The sequence below is a fragment of the Lissotriton vulgaris genome, chromosome 1_1, assembly GCF_964263255.1.
Source record: "Lissotriton vulgaris chromosome 1_1, aLisVul1.2, whole genome shotgun sequence".
NCBI classification, from domain to species: domain Eukaryota; kingdom Metazoa; phylum Chordata; class Amphibia; order Caudata; family Salamandridae; genus Lissotriton; species Lissotriton vulgaris.
Genome location: NC_141685.1, coordinates 603,892,592 through 603,909,501, shown reverse-complemented (window position 1 = coordinate 603,909,501; position 16,910 = coordinate 603,892,592). Strand labels below are relative to the sequence as shown.

Sequence of the window (16,910 nt, the reverse complement as noted above, 5' to 3'; positions counted from 1 at the left end):
CTTTCCAATCATAGTCAACAGTGTTTTACGTATTCTCTTCCAAACCATTGGTTACATCAACTTATTTTTTCCAGCAAATAGCAATAATGCCTCAAGTGTCCTGTGCATTAGAATAAATACGGTCTTGCATGTTCTCTAGCCAACAGTGTTGTAGACATCCATGTTTTTTTTGCAGCCAATTGAATTCCAGTTACCCTCTTTGCAATTCCATTCGACATAGCCATGTGTATTTTGCAACCAGTGTAATTGTGCTTGGTTTCTTTCCTTGCAATTCTGACTGAACACACATATTTAAAATGGTTACACCCAATGAGGTCCGAATATACAACTCTGACATTTCAGGCAGCCATCCTTAGAAGGTCTGCAGTGACATGGATTTTTGGTTGAGAGACGGCATAGAGCCAAAAGAACCTCTGCACATAATTTGCTAAGATTCTGAACAAGACATTTACTGCTCTTTCCTGTAGGGGTGTTGACATCAGCTCACATTCTTGATAAATACTTTTGTAGTCAGTGAAGACTCGTTATTCAATGAAAATGTTATAATGTGTAGCAAGTAATACTACACATTAGCCTAGTGCTTACAAGTATTTTTTATTAAATCTTAAAATTTTATGGCAATGATTATGCTCTGTAGATATCAATACAATCTTTCATATCATAACATGCAGAAACCACTTGGAAAGATTAACAGATCTATCAGTGAATTTCTTTGTGTCCAGAGCCTACTATAGGCACATCCAATATATCTTCCATAGTCTCATCCATCTTCTAATATTTCAATTCTCTGGGCGGCTTGCCTGCCCTGCAACCTTTGAGCCAAGCAACGACCAGTTGCCACCCATATTCATACCTTTCCTCTTTATACGTTTAAAATCGGGCCGCTATTTCCTGACACCATATCGCATTAATCCTAGCTTGCAACATGCAGTCTTGGTTTGCGCTTCTTTGGGATTTGCATTGTCTCTAGCCACTTGTATAAGTTCCCGCTCTGCTGCCTTTAATTCTTCTATTTTAAGTAGCAACAACTCACTAAAATTTAAGGATGAGGACATCTTGAATGAAGTCCTTCAATTTTATAAAACTTTGTATACATCTGAGTCTCAATCTCCGGATCACTCTATTTCTCAATTTTTTCTCCAGTATCCATTACCCAGCTGATACACAACCGGACCTCTCCCTTTTAGAATCTGACATTACACAAAAAGACCTTCATGTTGCTTTAACCACTTAAGCGCTGCCGTCGGCCAACGGCCGTCGCAAGCACTACCTTGCCAGTGCTGCGCACGACCGTTGGCCGACGGGACCGCACCCGTTATTCGAACGTTCAGCACTGGGCGCTGAATGTTCGACGCTTCAAAGAGGTTAAAGCTCCTTAAATTAGATAAGGCCCATGGCCCAGATGGTTTCACTGTAGAATTTTTCACTCATTTTGCTTCTTTATTGATCCCCAAATTGCATACCCTTATACTTACCTTTTTACAGCTTGGTGCGTCTATTGGTTCTTTTTCTGATGCTTTTATCTGCCTTTTTCCTAAAGATGGTAAGGATCCTCAGCATTGTAAAAACTATCAACCCATTTCCCTAGTCAACATTGACTATAACATTTTTTCAAAAGCTTTAGCTTCACGTTTGGAATCTTACATGCCTGATCTATTAGGGTCTGAACAATCTGGTTTTGTTAAGGGGAGACTCATTTCGGATAACACACGTTTATTCTTTGATATCCTATCCAAGGCCTCACACATACCTCATTCTCTAGCGGCCAGCGCCTTCGATGCAGAAAAGGCATTTGATAGAGTTGAGTGGCCTTACCTTTTCCGTACGCTTCTGTGGTTTGGTTTTGGCCCAAAAATTTGGACTCTAATCTCTATTTTATATTCTAATCCAAGAGCAGCTGTAATGGCAAATGGCAGAATCTCTTCTTATTTTAACCTCGCTAGAGGAGTTCGACAGGGATGTCCCCTTTCCCCGTTTCTTTTTAATATTGCTCCAGAACCTTTCTTACTCCGGATTTGTCAACATGATAATATCCATGGCATCAAAATGCAGCATATGCTGATGATGTGCTTTTATTTCTTTCGCAACCCCAAACTTCTCTTCCTGCTTTCTTACAAGAGGTGGATTCCTTTGCGTCTATCTCTGGATTTAAGTTGAATAAAGACAAAATACACTTTCAGTACTGAGTATGCTTCTTCAGGCTTTTCTTGGAGCCCCCAATTCATCAAATATTTAGGTCTACATTTTACCTCATCCTTAGCAGGGACGATATCACATTGCTTGGACAACTGTGTACAAAGATTGTCTACTTTAACAACAAAATGGCATCCCTTATATCTATTGTGGTGGGGCCGCATGGACACCATAAAAATGAAGCTTTCTCCCATAGTCCTTTATACGATCTCTAATATTCCTTTGCCGATTCCTCTTAAATATTTTAAGAAGATTAATTCCATCTTATCTTCTTTTTTATGGGAGAACAAGACGTCTTGTATGTCCATTCACAAACTGACTTGTCCAAAATCGGAGGGAGGGACGAACTTTCCTGATTTTCCTCTTTACCATAAGGCCTTTATCCTGACCCAATCGTCGCACCGGCTTTCTGAACCCTCACCACGTTGTCCTCTTTGGACCACGTTAGAACTTTTTTCTAATTTCTCCTTTTTCCTTTCAGGAATTTTTATCCTTTATACGCAAACCACAGTTTGTTCTTACTTCTATTCTTAAGCATACTTCTAAATTTCTCCCACTCCTTTCTTCGACAACCTTCCTTGACTTTCCAATATGGCACAATTCACACATTTTAATCAAGAATAAACTTTTTTCTGGAGGGCATGGAGACAGCGAGGACTGATCTGGGTGAATCAATTGTATAATCAAGACTTGATCTTACCGTTTTCACAAGCTCCCGTCGTCTTTGGTTTCCCTTTATCCTTTAGCTCTAAATACTCTCTCTTAACACAAGCTATCCAAGCTGCCCGCCTACAACATAGCTCAGCTTCTCTTACTAGTTCTCCTGAATCTGTTCGCACTGATAAATTACACTCCTTCCTACTTTGCAAATCTAAAGCCTCCATTATATATAATTTCTTACATACTTTACATATACCAAGAGTTAAAACAAAGATAGAGTTACTATGGGAAAAGGAACTTGGCTCTTCTTGGACTGCAGAATTTTGGGATAAAATCTGGCTTAAACTGTGGAAATCATCTAGGGCTGCAAACACAACGCAAACACTCTTCTTTATATATAACAGGCTTTTATTCCCTCCTCATTTCATTCTGAGACTCCACATAATTGCTGGTCTTGTTCTATGCCACATACTGACTTATTCCATTTCTTTTTCAATTAAAGTTTGTCCAAATTTTTGGGGAAAAAGTGTGGACACAACATTTTCCATTCTAACCATCCTTTTCCATCATACACATCTTTTTAGGTAGCCTATCCCCTATTTGGAATAATGGTGTCACTAGTGTAAAAATAATTGACCTTATTATTATTAGTAGCCTTTCAACAAATAACGAGGAACTGGAAGGATTTTACCAAACTCTCATATCAAGCATGGTGGTACGCTGTCTGTTATAATCATAGGTTAGACACCACATTTGTGTATCCCTCACACTTGCAACCCAAACGTTTAAACCTGTGGGAACCAGTTGTACTCATCATCGATGCTAGTGCTAAACATTCTGTTGCCTTTTCTCCCCGGCAACAAGAAGTCACCAAACCTCCATGACTTCCTTTGTGTTACTCTATAGTTCTATTTGTAATTTCTTCTATGTAACATAATATAAGCTATGATTCTTTAGATTATATTTCTGATATCCGATTGTTTTGTTTTACACCCTAGACTTTATTCCAGTCCAACTGATGCATTGCAAATAATTTCATTGATTTCATTGTTCTTTTTGTTTTTATATTATGTATATTATGTACATCATTGTATTCCTTTAACCCAATAAAATTTTTCTAAACTTAAAAAAAATGTTGAAAACAGTTCTAACACACATTTGTTTATTTATTAGTACTTGTAAAGTGCATACACTCATCCCACAAGGATATCATGGGACTATAAAAGCCACAGATTGTGTTTGCGACTCACTAGAGGAGAGGCCATGCGGGGTGGAAACAGTTATCTGGGAAAGAGCAAAGTCTTAAGCTACTTTCTGACCCTAAGATAGTCATTTGTGAGGTGAAGGGCCAGGGATTGCTGATTCCAGTGGGCTGCAGCAAGATGGGTGAATGATTGGCTTCCAGCTCTGACTTTTATCATGTGCATGGGCTTGGCTAAGGCTATATCAGGGAATTTCACACTTCTTGAAGGTGTCATCGGGCCTGGATTAAGAAGATCCCTGTGGGTGTAGTAGAGATGTTTGAATTTTGCACTTTTTTTAACAGGAAGACAGAAACGTGTTTTTAGGCAGTTCAATGTGGAGCAGTACCTGTCTTTGTTGTATATTAGCTTTGCAGCCATATATTGTATCACCAGCAACTGGGTGAAAAGGTAGTCAGACATCCCCATGTATAAGGAATTGCTGTAGTCCAATCTACTGACTACTAGGGCTTGGACTATGGTCCTATGCCAATTCACTGGAATCCAGTAAAATATTCTCATCAGGAATGTGAACAGACAGTAAAATGTGCCCCACATGGCACTGACTTGCTCCTGCATAGTTGAGGACTCGTCAATTAAGACACCCAGGACTTTGATGCATTTATTCACTTAGGTGTCGGCCTCAGAGACTCCGGCCACCATGATGAGTCCCTAATCTGGTGGGCACCTACGAATAGAATTTCTGATTTTTCAGCATTGAGTTTTAGACAGTGTGCCCTCATCCAGGTGGTGACCTCGGCGAGGCAGCTAGACAGATTTTAGTTAGTAGCTTTAAGTTTCTCCCCAATAGAGATGATCAGTTGAGTGACATCAGCATATGAGCATAGCTGAAATCTCAACTTGCGGACCAGCTTAGGAAGGGGTGCAACGCACACATTAAAAAGAGTTGGGTTCAGAGAAGAGCCTTGCGGTACTCCGCATTTGGAGTTGAGTCGAGATGATCTCACTGCAGTGAGGAATATGAAGAAATAAACTGCATTTATGCAATAAGTGTCTCTTTCGCTCTTCTTGGGACATTTTGCACAAGCCACAAAAAATTCCCTCATGGGAGAGCAGTATGAAGAATGCGTGCTTATTGTTCTGCCATGTCCGCAGAACAAGCAGACGTTATCTGGTCACTGTGAATAGTGGGTAACATTGACTAGCTTTTTCATTTATAGCAGAGGGATATTAGAATATTGTGCAGGGCAAAAGGATGTAGTAGAACTGCAAAGGTCTGGGCAGTAGATGAGGAATGAATCTGACCTGTGGATGGAGGAGTGAAGGTAACTTAGATGTTGGATGAGGGAGAAGAAGTCCCGCAAGGGAGCTGAGGGAGGAAGGGTACCATTAGGGCAGTGTTTTGTTTTTGTTTTTATAAGCACTGCACTGCTAGTTCAGGACCCATCATAAAGTAGTGGTGTTATTTTCTGTGCCATCACCAGGGGTGCAAACTGGTTTAACTGCTTGTTGCTGGGGCTGGAGTAGAAAGGATGCGAGAGACACCATAGTAAGGCAGTCAAGCTACAACTTGTGATTTTCACTCTTTCAAAACATGTAAGGGGCTAGTATGACACAAGTGTAGCACACCTCTATTAGCAGTATGACACAATGACAAGACTGTGGTAAGGCAATTATATATGCCATTTATAAGACATTGTATAAATAGAGTAATAAGTATGAATGTTCATTACATACTGAGACAAACAGTTTACACCATGAAGAGCATTTCACTTACATAATTGATGTATGGCAATAATTATTATTCTATAGTCTAGGACATTAATTGTCTCACATTGACTCTGCAAATTAAAGGTAAAAAGATATTGTAGGAAGCTGGCTTTCTATATAGTGTACTAAAATGAAGTACACTGTGCAGAGACTCCAGTGGATCCCCAATAGGTTTGCAGAGGTAAAAGCAGATAATTCTAATGCTCTTCTTGTGGTAGTATGGGCGAGCAGTTAGGCTTATCAGAAGGTAGTGCTAAGCATTTGTTGTAACGCAGAGGCAATAAATGAGACGCACACTCAAGAATAAATCTGAGACCAATTTGTAAAAATAAAATTGTATATTTTTAGAAACCAAGAACTTCATCCAACAGTTAATAAATACTATGTATGTTGATTTTTCACCAAATACAGTTCAAGAACAAATGCTTATGGGTTTCAAGCAACAGCAGTCAATACCATCAGGCAGAGAGTGTTGCGGTGAAGGGGAAGAAAGCATTGGTTAGAATGGGATGCAAAGGTGGTAGGCCACCGATAAAACAGTTACCATTGCGGTCACTTTAAGCAAATCATTGGGTCAGATAGCAATGGGGCAACACTCTACCATGGAGTTTTTGGGTGACAACGGACACCCAGAGTTCAGGGTAGTTCTACTCCAGGGGTGTCAGAGTTTTGGAAGTCCAAGGGCTTGGGCTCAGCAGGCAGTTCTAGGTTACCTGGATCTGGGAGCCCTTGACGTCTTGGGATGCAGAGCTTGTTCTTTACTGGCAGCATTCATCTACAGGTGTAGTGAGGGCAGTCCACCGCGGTCGGGGTGCTCGTACCTAAGTTACTGCTTTTAAGCAGCCATTGCTACCAGATAGCAGGTACAGGATCACAGGAGCAGGTCTGTGTCCAGCATCGTCGCAGGTACTGTAAGGATCCCTCTGGCTGGTGGATGCGCTGAAGGGTGTTAGTTACCGAACTGGTACCCGACAAGCTTGGCTGCTGCAACTTTTGGGTTGATGAGGTGAATCGCGTTGACAAGGTCCGTGCCTATCTTCACCTCATGGTGGTCTTTACCACTAGTACCACGAGTCCAAAGGTAGGTCACAGGCAATAGGTGGAGGCTGGCAGGGCTCCGGGGTTCTTTGAGGCTGCACAGGTTTAAGGTAGGGATGGCAGACCAGAGTTAACAAGTCCTTTAGCAGCTGGCAGGGCTTGGTGCCGGTTTCTTCTGCAGCAGGGCTCAATTCCTGAATCGCCACCACGTCTTTCTCCTTTTTGTTCTTTAGGTCCATGGAATCCTAAGTCAAGGTCTTGGGAGCCACTGAAATACTAAATTTAGGGAGCGTTGAAGGGAGCCAGGTATTAGCCAATGGGATTCTTACCTGTATGGTGACTATACCCTCTATATGCTTACCCTTCGTGGGGGGTGGGCATATCCCTGACCCTGATAGGCTATTTTTCCCACCTTGAAGTTGGTGGAAAGTGAAAAGTGGGTTCCACCTCGCCTGCTTAGCCTTAGGGCTGGTGCAGGCTGAATGTCGGCACACCTATGAGTCTCACTAATGTTCCCACCTTTCGTCCCACCAAAAGTGAAGCAGGAAAGGGAGCTTGGCCTCCCTCACTATCTGGAGGTTCCTGGGCTGGATTTCAAAGATGGCCGCACCTTTAAAGCTTCCTTTCCAGGAAGGCCATCCCATCCAGAATTCTGACTCTCACCCCATGAGGTCAGAAACATGTCTGGTAGTGGCAGGCTTGTGAAAACAGGTCAGCAACCACAGCAGTGCTTGGTAAGTTTTCCGAGGATCCTCTTAAAGAGTCTCCCTTTGTGAATTTATTAATACATCTATCACTGTCATCAGAGATTCTCATACCAAGGGCAATACTTTCAGACAATCCCAAACTCACTCTTCTCTACCACGGACTAGTAAGGACTCTCTTAAAAATAAAGCGGTACAAAAGGGGGTGGTAATGGACGGAGCATCTGAACCAACCAAACACTCACACCCATTCAACAGATCTTTGTTTGAGTGCAGCCCGAACTGCCAAGCCATGCCTTCCCTGGACCAGATTCAAGTTTCCTAGGACCTGTTTCTGGCATTACAGCCGTCTTCAACCAGGCTTGCTTGAATCCAGTGGACTGTTCCCATGAGGCACAGGGTCAGACTGATTTGCATATGGCCATGTCTGAACTGGGGTGGCAGAGTGGGCTAAAGAACTGTGATGGATTAAACTCAGATCTGTTGACTAGGTGTGAGTGTTTGATTGGTTCAGATGCTCCGTCCATCACCACCCCCTTTTGTACCGCTTTGTTCGCCATAAGTTGGCAGGGTATGCTCAGACGTAACCAAAGAAATCAACATACTGAAAGAGGATTTGAGTAGAATGACAACTAAAGAGGAATGGGACCAAATTCTTATAGACACAAACAAGAAAGTAGAAGAATACACGAAGGAGATCAACGATAGGAAACTAAGGAAATTTAAAAGAGACACCACTGATTATCGTCTAGGAGAGGTGTACACATGGGCTGACATCTACGCAAAAAGGAGACAACAAAAACCAAATTATGACAGATCTTCGGATGAAACATCATCTGATGATGCACAACAAAGAAAAACACCATTTGGAAATAGGAGACAACGGACAACGTCCCAGAGTCAACAATCAAACATTGTAGAAAAATCTATGCCCTCAACATCCAATACAGAATCCATAACAACACCGGCACCTTTTTTAGAGAAGGCTACAGGACCCCAAACAGAACCAGGAGGGGCAAAAAAACAAACACCAGTGGAAACAATAGCCAAAAACACAAGGAGTCAGAGACCTTAGTAATAAATATATCTAAATATACCATGACCTTCAATGAAATGCAAGTGTTACAAAAAGGTTCATCATATGTTCCCACTTACCACTCGAATTTACTGGAAACAAAAATATGTATGTACAAATTCTTGAGATCATTAAGATTGCGACATTTCTTTACGAATATTGTGGAAAAACCAGCGATCACAGAACCTAAAGAAGACACAATGATGGGGTTAAAAACAAAAAGCAAATTCATGGCCCCAGTGAGCCACAAGGTGTTAGATGCCTTTGAAAAAGTTGTAATGAAGGAAATAGAAGAAACTTTCAAGAAACCGAAACCTAAACAGACGAATTTGACTGAAAAAGAGAGACAAACCTTACGAAAACTAGCCAACAACCAAGACATTACCATAAGACAAGCAGATAAAGGGGGCGCCCTCATTATCATGGACACGGAATACTATGACAACCAGGTGGAAATTCACGTGAATGATCAGGATACATATATGAAAATGGAAATGGATCCCACAAAGGAATTCATGAAAATTCTGGAGAACATTGTGGAGAGAGCTCTAGAACAGGGCATCATCAACCTAAGAGACAAAGAATACTTGATAAAAATCAATCCTTCAGTACCATATATATATATGACACCGAAGATTCACAAACATGCAACAAAACCGCCACTACGTCCAATAGTATCAACCATAGGATCTATACACGAACCCATAGGTAAATTCATAGATAAACATCTACAGAACATAGTACAAAAATCTTCCACTTATCTAAAAGATACCACCCACTTTTTGACCATTTTGGAAGAAGAGAAGGGAAACTTCACAAAAGACATGATCATGGCTACAGTGGACGTAAAATCCCTATACACATCAATCCCGCATGATCTGGGAATTAGAGCAGTGGAGAGTTTTCTGGTAAATGAGGCGAAAAGTGAGAGTTTGAAAATATTCATCATGGAGTTAATTCATTTCACCCTATTTCATAGTTACTTCATATGGAAAAACAAGTACTATGTACAATGCTCGGGAACTTCCATGGGAAATTGTGCGGCGCCCACGTACGCCAATACATTCATGTATAGATTTGAGCTGGACAACATAATGAGTCATCAAGTGTGGCAGGACAACCTAATTTTGTATAAACGCTTTATTGATGACATTTTCATCTTATGGAAGGGAAGTACAGAAAGCTTAAAGGAAGCATTACAACAACTAAATGAGATCAATGAGCGAATACAATTCACACACACCATCAATAAACAGACAATCACATTCCTGGATGTAACCATATTGAATGAGGAAGGTCAATTAACAACAAGTGTCTTCACGAAAAGCACAGATAGAAACAATCTGTTGCATTATAAAAGCTTCCACCAACCACCACTGAAAAAACACTTACCATTCTCACAACTTGTAAGAATAAAAAGAATTGCCTCAACAGAAGAAACATACAAGAAACATAAGTTAGAAACACTCACTAAGTTTAAAAACAGAGGATATCCGGAACCCATTCTGAATGCCGCTGCAGAGAGAGCGGATAAACTCCAAAGAAAACATCTACTATCAGTAAAAACAAAAAAAGAAGAGCAAAGATCAGTATTCGTATCAAAATTCTCAACACGCAGTTATAACATCAAGAGGACCATTATGAGACATTGGCCATTACTTGCGTTGGAGGAAGATTTCAATGGGATCTTCTCAAATTCTCCGATATTCGCATATGAGAGAACCAAAAACATCAAAGAGCTCATTAAACATCCAAAAATACCACAAATGGATAACTACAAAGGAACAGTGCCATGTCACAATTGTGGGAATTGCACAGCGATAATCAAAGGGAACGTTATCAACCACCCCACAAAAGGAACACCTGTCAAACTGAAGGTAACAGGAACATGTGACAGCAGCAATCTAATATACATGCTAAGATGCCCATGCGGATTGTCCTATGTGGGTAAAACTTTGAGAAAGATAAAAATCAGACTCACGGAGCACAAAAGTAATATTAGATTGAAGAATCCCAAGTCCACAGTGGCAGTGCATTTTAATGAAGCGAGGCACAATCCTTCGCAACTCAAATTTTGTATATTGGAGATGATAAAACCACAAGCAGGTACAGACACAAATAACGCACTGTTAAGAAGAGAAACATTTTGGATGAATTTCTTATGTACATTACATCCGAAAGGCCTAAATGAACGGATGGAACTGAGCTGCTTCATATAGTCTGTTAGTAGGATCATAAGATGTATATATTTGGTTTGATGTGACTGGAAGACATTGAGTAGATTAATGTACTCGAACTAAGTACATGTGGATTATGTTTTCATTTATACCATTTATACCATCATGTTTTCATTTATACTAGTCAGAATTCTGATCTTTACTTCATACTTCATATTTATAATTCGATTTTTATCCCCATTTAGATTTACATATGGTGATTGTTATGAGTCACACCACATAGATTAACATCAAAACCGAGTGCTCAAACACACGTCAGCTATGATAGTATTAGATAAACAAATCGTCCGTTTTCTAGTTTGTTTACTCGCCGAGGTACATGTCACGTGATCACGTAACCATAGAGGTTTAAGCACAGAGCGACGCCAACCACACACACGAACCCGGAAGGGAGTAGGAATCGCGGTGAACGCGGGAGAACAAATACACCCGGTAAGAGGCTAACAGCAAATGCAGAGGTAGAAAATGTGTACGCGGATTTTAAACGCGTTAGAGCGAAATTCTGACAGCGCACATTACTTGAACACTTGGTTTATTTACTTTTTAGATGCACACGGCTCAAGATCATTAGAGAGAAGGTCAGTGATCAATCTCAGTGAAGGGTAATTCACGCATGCTGGTACCTTCGTTGTGTGAAAAGCAAAATACGTATCAATAGACTACAGTCACGTTTATTCATCACAGGGGTATAAGGTTGATAAATTAAAGACAGACATTGACTGGTTATGTTTTAGGTATATAACAATGAAATATGACAATGAAATATGATTGTGAGATTGTACCGACATATTGTTATTCTTTCAGAACGAAGTCCCCTGAGGAAGGGCATTTAGTGCTTGAAATGCATTGGGCAAATGTACATGTAATATGAAATGACTACGTAAAAAATGAAGGTAATGATGAAATAATTACCTTAAGAGGATAAACCAAAAAAAGAAAACAATAAAAAGACAATTCCATGAACAATATGTTATAAAATTTGTTTTACACTGGATCAGAGAGGGCTGTGTGAAAGTGAAGCTTGGGGCCCAAGCAACGCGTGTTTGAACCCATGAGGCACAGGGTCAGACTGATTTGCATATGGCTATGTCTGAACTGCGGTGGCAGAGTGAGCTAAAGAACGGTGATGGATTAAACCCAGATCTGTTGACTAGGTGTGAGTGTTTGATTGGTTCAGATGCTCCGTCCATCACCACCCCTTTTTGTACCGCTTTGTTCGCCATAAGTTGGCAGGGTATGCTCAGACGTGAGTCCCTTGCTCACTTTGCCACTGGATCCAAACAAGCCTAGCTGAAGACAGCTGTAATGCCAGAAACCGGTCCTAGGAATCTTGTTTCCGGTCCAGGGAAGGTATGGCTTGGCAGTTCGGGTTGGACTGTTCCCATGAGGCACAGGGTCAGACTGATTTGCATATGGCCATGTCTGAACTGGGGTGGCAGAGTGGGCTAAAGAACGGCGATGGATTAAACCCAGATCTGTTGACTGGGTGTGAGTGTTTGATTGGTTCAGATGCTCCGTCCATCACCACCCCCTTTTGTACCGCTTTGTTCGCCATAAGTTGGCAGGGTATGCTCAGACGTGAGTCCCTTGCTCACTTTGCTACTGGATTCAAGCAAGCCTGGCTCAAGACGGCTGTAATGCCAGAAACCAGTCCTTGGAAGCTTGTTTCCGGTCCAGGGAAGGCATGGCTTGGCAGTTCAGGCTGGACTGTTCCCATGAGGCACAGGGTCAGACTGATTTGCATATGGCCATGTCTGAACTGCGGTGGCAGAGGGGGCTAAAGAACGGTGATGGATTAAACCCAGATCTGTTGACTGGGTGTGAGTGTTTGATTGGTTCAGATGCTCCGTCCATCACACCCCCTTTTGTACCGATCTCTTAAAAATAAGGTACATGCCAATGTTCACTCTAATAAGAAGTTACTTTGTAAAGGAAGTAATCTTTACACTAATGTAGATTTTTTTATTGGCAAAATTTGGCTGGCTGTTAGTCTCCATGATTGCGCACCAATTATTTGCTAAATAAATTTTTTTGCCAGTATCTGCAAGGTGAGCCGACATATTAAGAATGAAGAAATTAATGAATGAATGTGGTCTTATACAGCACGAACTTAGCCCAAGGGCATCAAGGCGCTAGAACGGTGCATCCAACACAAAGACAATAGGGGCAAGCTTACTGGTAAGCCTCAGAGAAAAGCCAGGTTTTTAAGGCCTTGCGAAACAAAAGAAGTGAGGGCTGCCCTGAGAGCTCTAAAGGGAGGGAATTCCACAGCTTACGCGCCGCAGTGGAAAAAGCTCTGCCACCCCATTTAGCCTTCAAAAATCTAGGGACAGCGAGGGGATTTTTGTTAGAGGATCGAAGAGATCTGCTAAGAGTATAATGATGAATTAGTGACTTGATGCCCTCCAGACCGGCGTCATAGAAGGCTTCATGAGTCAGACAAAGGATCTTAAACGTGATCCTACAGTCCATTGGAAGCCAATGCAAGCTCTTGAGTGCAGCCGAGGCTGAGCTGTATCTAGGAAGATTCAACACCATCCTCGCGGCAGCATTCTGGACCATTTGAAGTTGATGGATGAGTCTCTTGTTAATGCCCATATAGAGGGCATTACAATAGTCCGGTCTAGAAGATACTAAGGCCAAGGTGGCCTGCTTACGAGAGTCCGGGGAGAGATAGTGGGAGATCTTTCTGAGGATCCTAATGATCCCGAAACATGTGGAGACAGTCCTGTTTACCTGAAGATCAAAGGAAAGAGCAGTATCCATCATCACCCCCAGGTTCTTCCCATGGAGGACTGGACAGGGACATTCCCCAAGCGAGAAAGGCCACCACTCACTAGACCAAATTTCCTGGTTACTCCCATTCAGTTTCAGGAAGTTCTTCACCATCCATTGGGAAACAGCCCATACAGCTCCTAAAGGTTTGAGCACAATTCTTTACTGAATGTGTGAGAGAAATCATTATTCGGGTGTCGTCTGCATAAGACAACACCTCCAACCCAAATGATCTCACCACCCTTTCAAGGGGGGCCACATAGATGTTAAAAAGTGTGGGGCTCAATGAGGAGCCTTGAGGAACCCCACGATGCAAGGGTTTAGGAGCAGAGAGGAACTGGCCCAACTTCACTCTCTGTTCTCTTTCATGAAGGAAAGAGTCAAGAAGATTCAAAGTAGGGCCCCAGACACCTATCTCCCTGAGGCGTGACACCAGTATAGGGGGAGACAGAGTGTCGAAGGCCGCTGTAAGATCCAACAGGACCAGGTGAGTAATGTGGCCATTATCAACCTGGGAACGGATGTTATTGAAGACTGCTGTAAGGGCAGTCTCTGTACTATGGCATCTCCTGAAACTATGTTGCGATCTATCCAAAAGGAGATGGTTCTTAAGATAGGTGCTGAGGTGGAGGTTGAGATAGGCCTCCAACATCTTTGCAGGGGCGGGTAGCAGGGAAATGGGCCGAAAATGTTTCAGAACGCCTGGATCTAGAGCAGGTTTCTTCAGAAGCGGTTTCACGACTGCAGTCTTCCATAGGGCAGGATAAACTCCCTCCAAAATAGCACGATTCATAACCTCCATAAGAGGCGGGATGACCACTTCCCGACAGGTTTTAAGCACCGTAAGCGGGCACGGGTCTAGTGGGGAGCCCGAGTTGACGTTGTCTAGAAGCTGGTCCACAATCTTAGATGACAACTGAGGAAAGGAAAAAAGACTCGGAGTCTGCTCACCAGGCAGACTCTCTCCCACCATAATAGAGGGAAGGGTGGTAAGGCTAGTGCGAGAATTTGCAGATTCCAAAGCAGCGTAGATATCAGAGATTTTGGAATGAAAAAAGGCAGATATTTTGTCACACAGATCCTGGGATCCCTCGATTGGATCTACTACCTGAGGAGATGTTAGGGAATCAATGATCTTAAAAAGATCTCTAGAAGAATTTAGGGAAACAGTGACCTTAGAAAAATAAGTTCTTTTTTCCTCCATAATGGCTGATTTATATTCTTTTAAACATTGCTTATGTCGCTCTATCTCGTGAGGCTCTAGGTGGACCCGCCACAGCCTCTCCTGTTTTCGACATCCTTGTCTCAGCATTCTAAGTCTGTCTGAGAACCAGGGAGCCGATGGACTTTTCCTCGCTGAACAATGTCTCTTAGGAGGGTCAAGGATGTCCATTGCTCCTATTAAGGTGCGAGAGAGCTCCAGGGCAGCCGAATTAGCGTCCGGCAGATCAGCGGGCTCCAGCTTATTCAGGAAGGGGGAGAGTGATTCATTATTGATAAAGTTGAAATTCCTTCTCATCTCGTGCTTCCTAGGACCAGAAGTAGGGACTACTGCCGCCTGAACGTACAGGTCAAACGGCACAGCAAAATGATCAGACCAGGCTAGTGGGACGGGATGTCCCACCTTCAGCCTGGGTGTCATTAGAGAAAACCCCATAAAGGGTGTGCCCTGCCAAATGGGTAGGGACTTCCACCAGCTGAGCCAGACCGCAGCAACCCAGTGTTTCCAAAATAACTTGGGTATCCCTGCATGCCATATTCTCCAAATGAAAGTTAAAGTCCCCAAGAAGAGTGATGCTAGATCTCTCAAGGAAAGGCTCTATCAATTTGCAAATATCCTGACTGAAAGAGGATCTAGGCCCTGGTTGCCTATAAAACAAAAGGCCAGAGAAACATTCTGAAGGGAGGAAGTTAATCAAAAAAGTAATAGGCCTGATAGGGGTCAGAAGGGGTATAGAGGGTCTGGGTGCGACAAATGAGAGAGTCTTTGTACACAATTCAAACTGACACATTGCATCTTAAGACAGTAACTTCCATCATGGAGACTAATCATGTGCAAGAACTTACCCATCTCTTATATGAACACTGAAGTGCTGATAATCCAGTGGTTCTCCTTCTATAACAAGTGTTGCACAGGTTAGAAGAACTAATATTGAAATCTTGCCCCAATATTATTAAAAAATAATCACCCCATTGAACAGCCCTCAAAAGGAAATTCATCTGCAACTAAAAAAAACAAATTTGTTCACTGAATTACCAATCACTCCAGAATGAATACGAGCTATAAGATTATTCAGAACAATATCATCATGATGAGAAGAGTGGTCTGGATTGGAAACTTAAGAATGGAAAGCTTAGGTAATTGTATTGTCGTAAAATCTTGACACATTATAGGGAGTTAATGATAATAGAATCATGGTTCAAGCTGCCCTTGTTGTTACTTCTATCAACTTGAAACTTGCCTGCTATCATTAGGAGTCCCAGGCTCTGGTAACATCAGGTTGCTAGATCTCACATGCCTGTTTCCCCAACCATTAGATTTGCCCTACTAGAGTCACTGATAGATTTTGATTGATCATTATCCCATAATTTAGCATGTAAAGTTGATTGTAAGAAAAAGACTGAGACAGATCTGGGTTGTGTTACTGTCGTAGGCTCTTCTAATTATAGTAATAAATATTATCATATAACTTTTGACATATGGAACATAGTTGGTTTGCGCAAGAGGTTATAACATAAAAAGTGGATTGATTACATCACTCAATAACAGATGTAATATGTCAAGCTATCTGCCAGACTAATGTCGAGCATCTCAATGAAAATAAATATTCACGGAAACCATCCAAATCTGGGTGAGCCAAAGGAAGTTTTTTTCTTAATTAGCTTTGCATGATCATTATTAACATAAATCCTCATTCTCCTGTCTTCTCTGTTCGGGCTGCTTCACTCCCTTCTCTCTGTATCATGCCTCCACCCACCCTCTCATGACTCCTCTTCCTATTTATGAAAAGTTTCTCCGTTTAGCTTACTCTAACTCCAACTTTCGTTTCTTTCTCTTTTCCTTTCTTTTCTCTTTATTCACTTCTGATTCTAGTCTCTGTTTTCCTTTTCCAGCCTTTCCTCCTGACCTGGGTCAAGATCACAACCTCTAGACTTCCTTCTGCTTTTAAGTATTCCCCCTTCCAGTCCCCCTCCTTACAGGTCCAAAAGGCCAAAACCGTTGCTGGGCTTCTGTATACACTCAGTCTTGCTCCAG

At 41.9% G+C, this 16,910-nt stretch overlaps 1 protein-coding gene across 1 annotated transcript in view; it reads right to left on the bottom strand.

Annotated features, from left to right (window-relative positions):
- LOC147747551 (calcium-activated chloride channel regulator 1-like) overlaps window positions 1-16,910 on the bottom strand; it is a 365,801-nt gene that overhangs the window by 246,733 nt on the left and 102,158 nt on the right. The window lies entirely within an intron of this gene.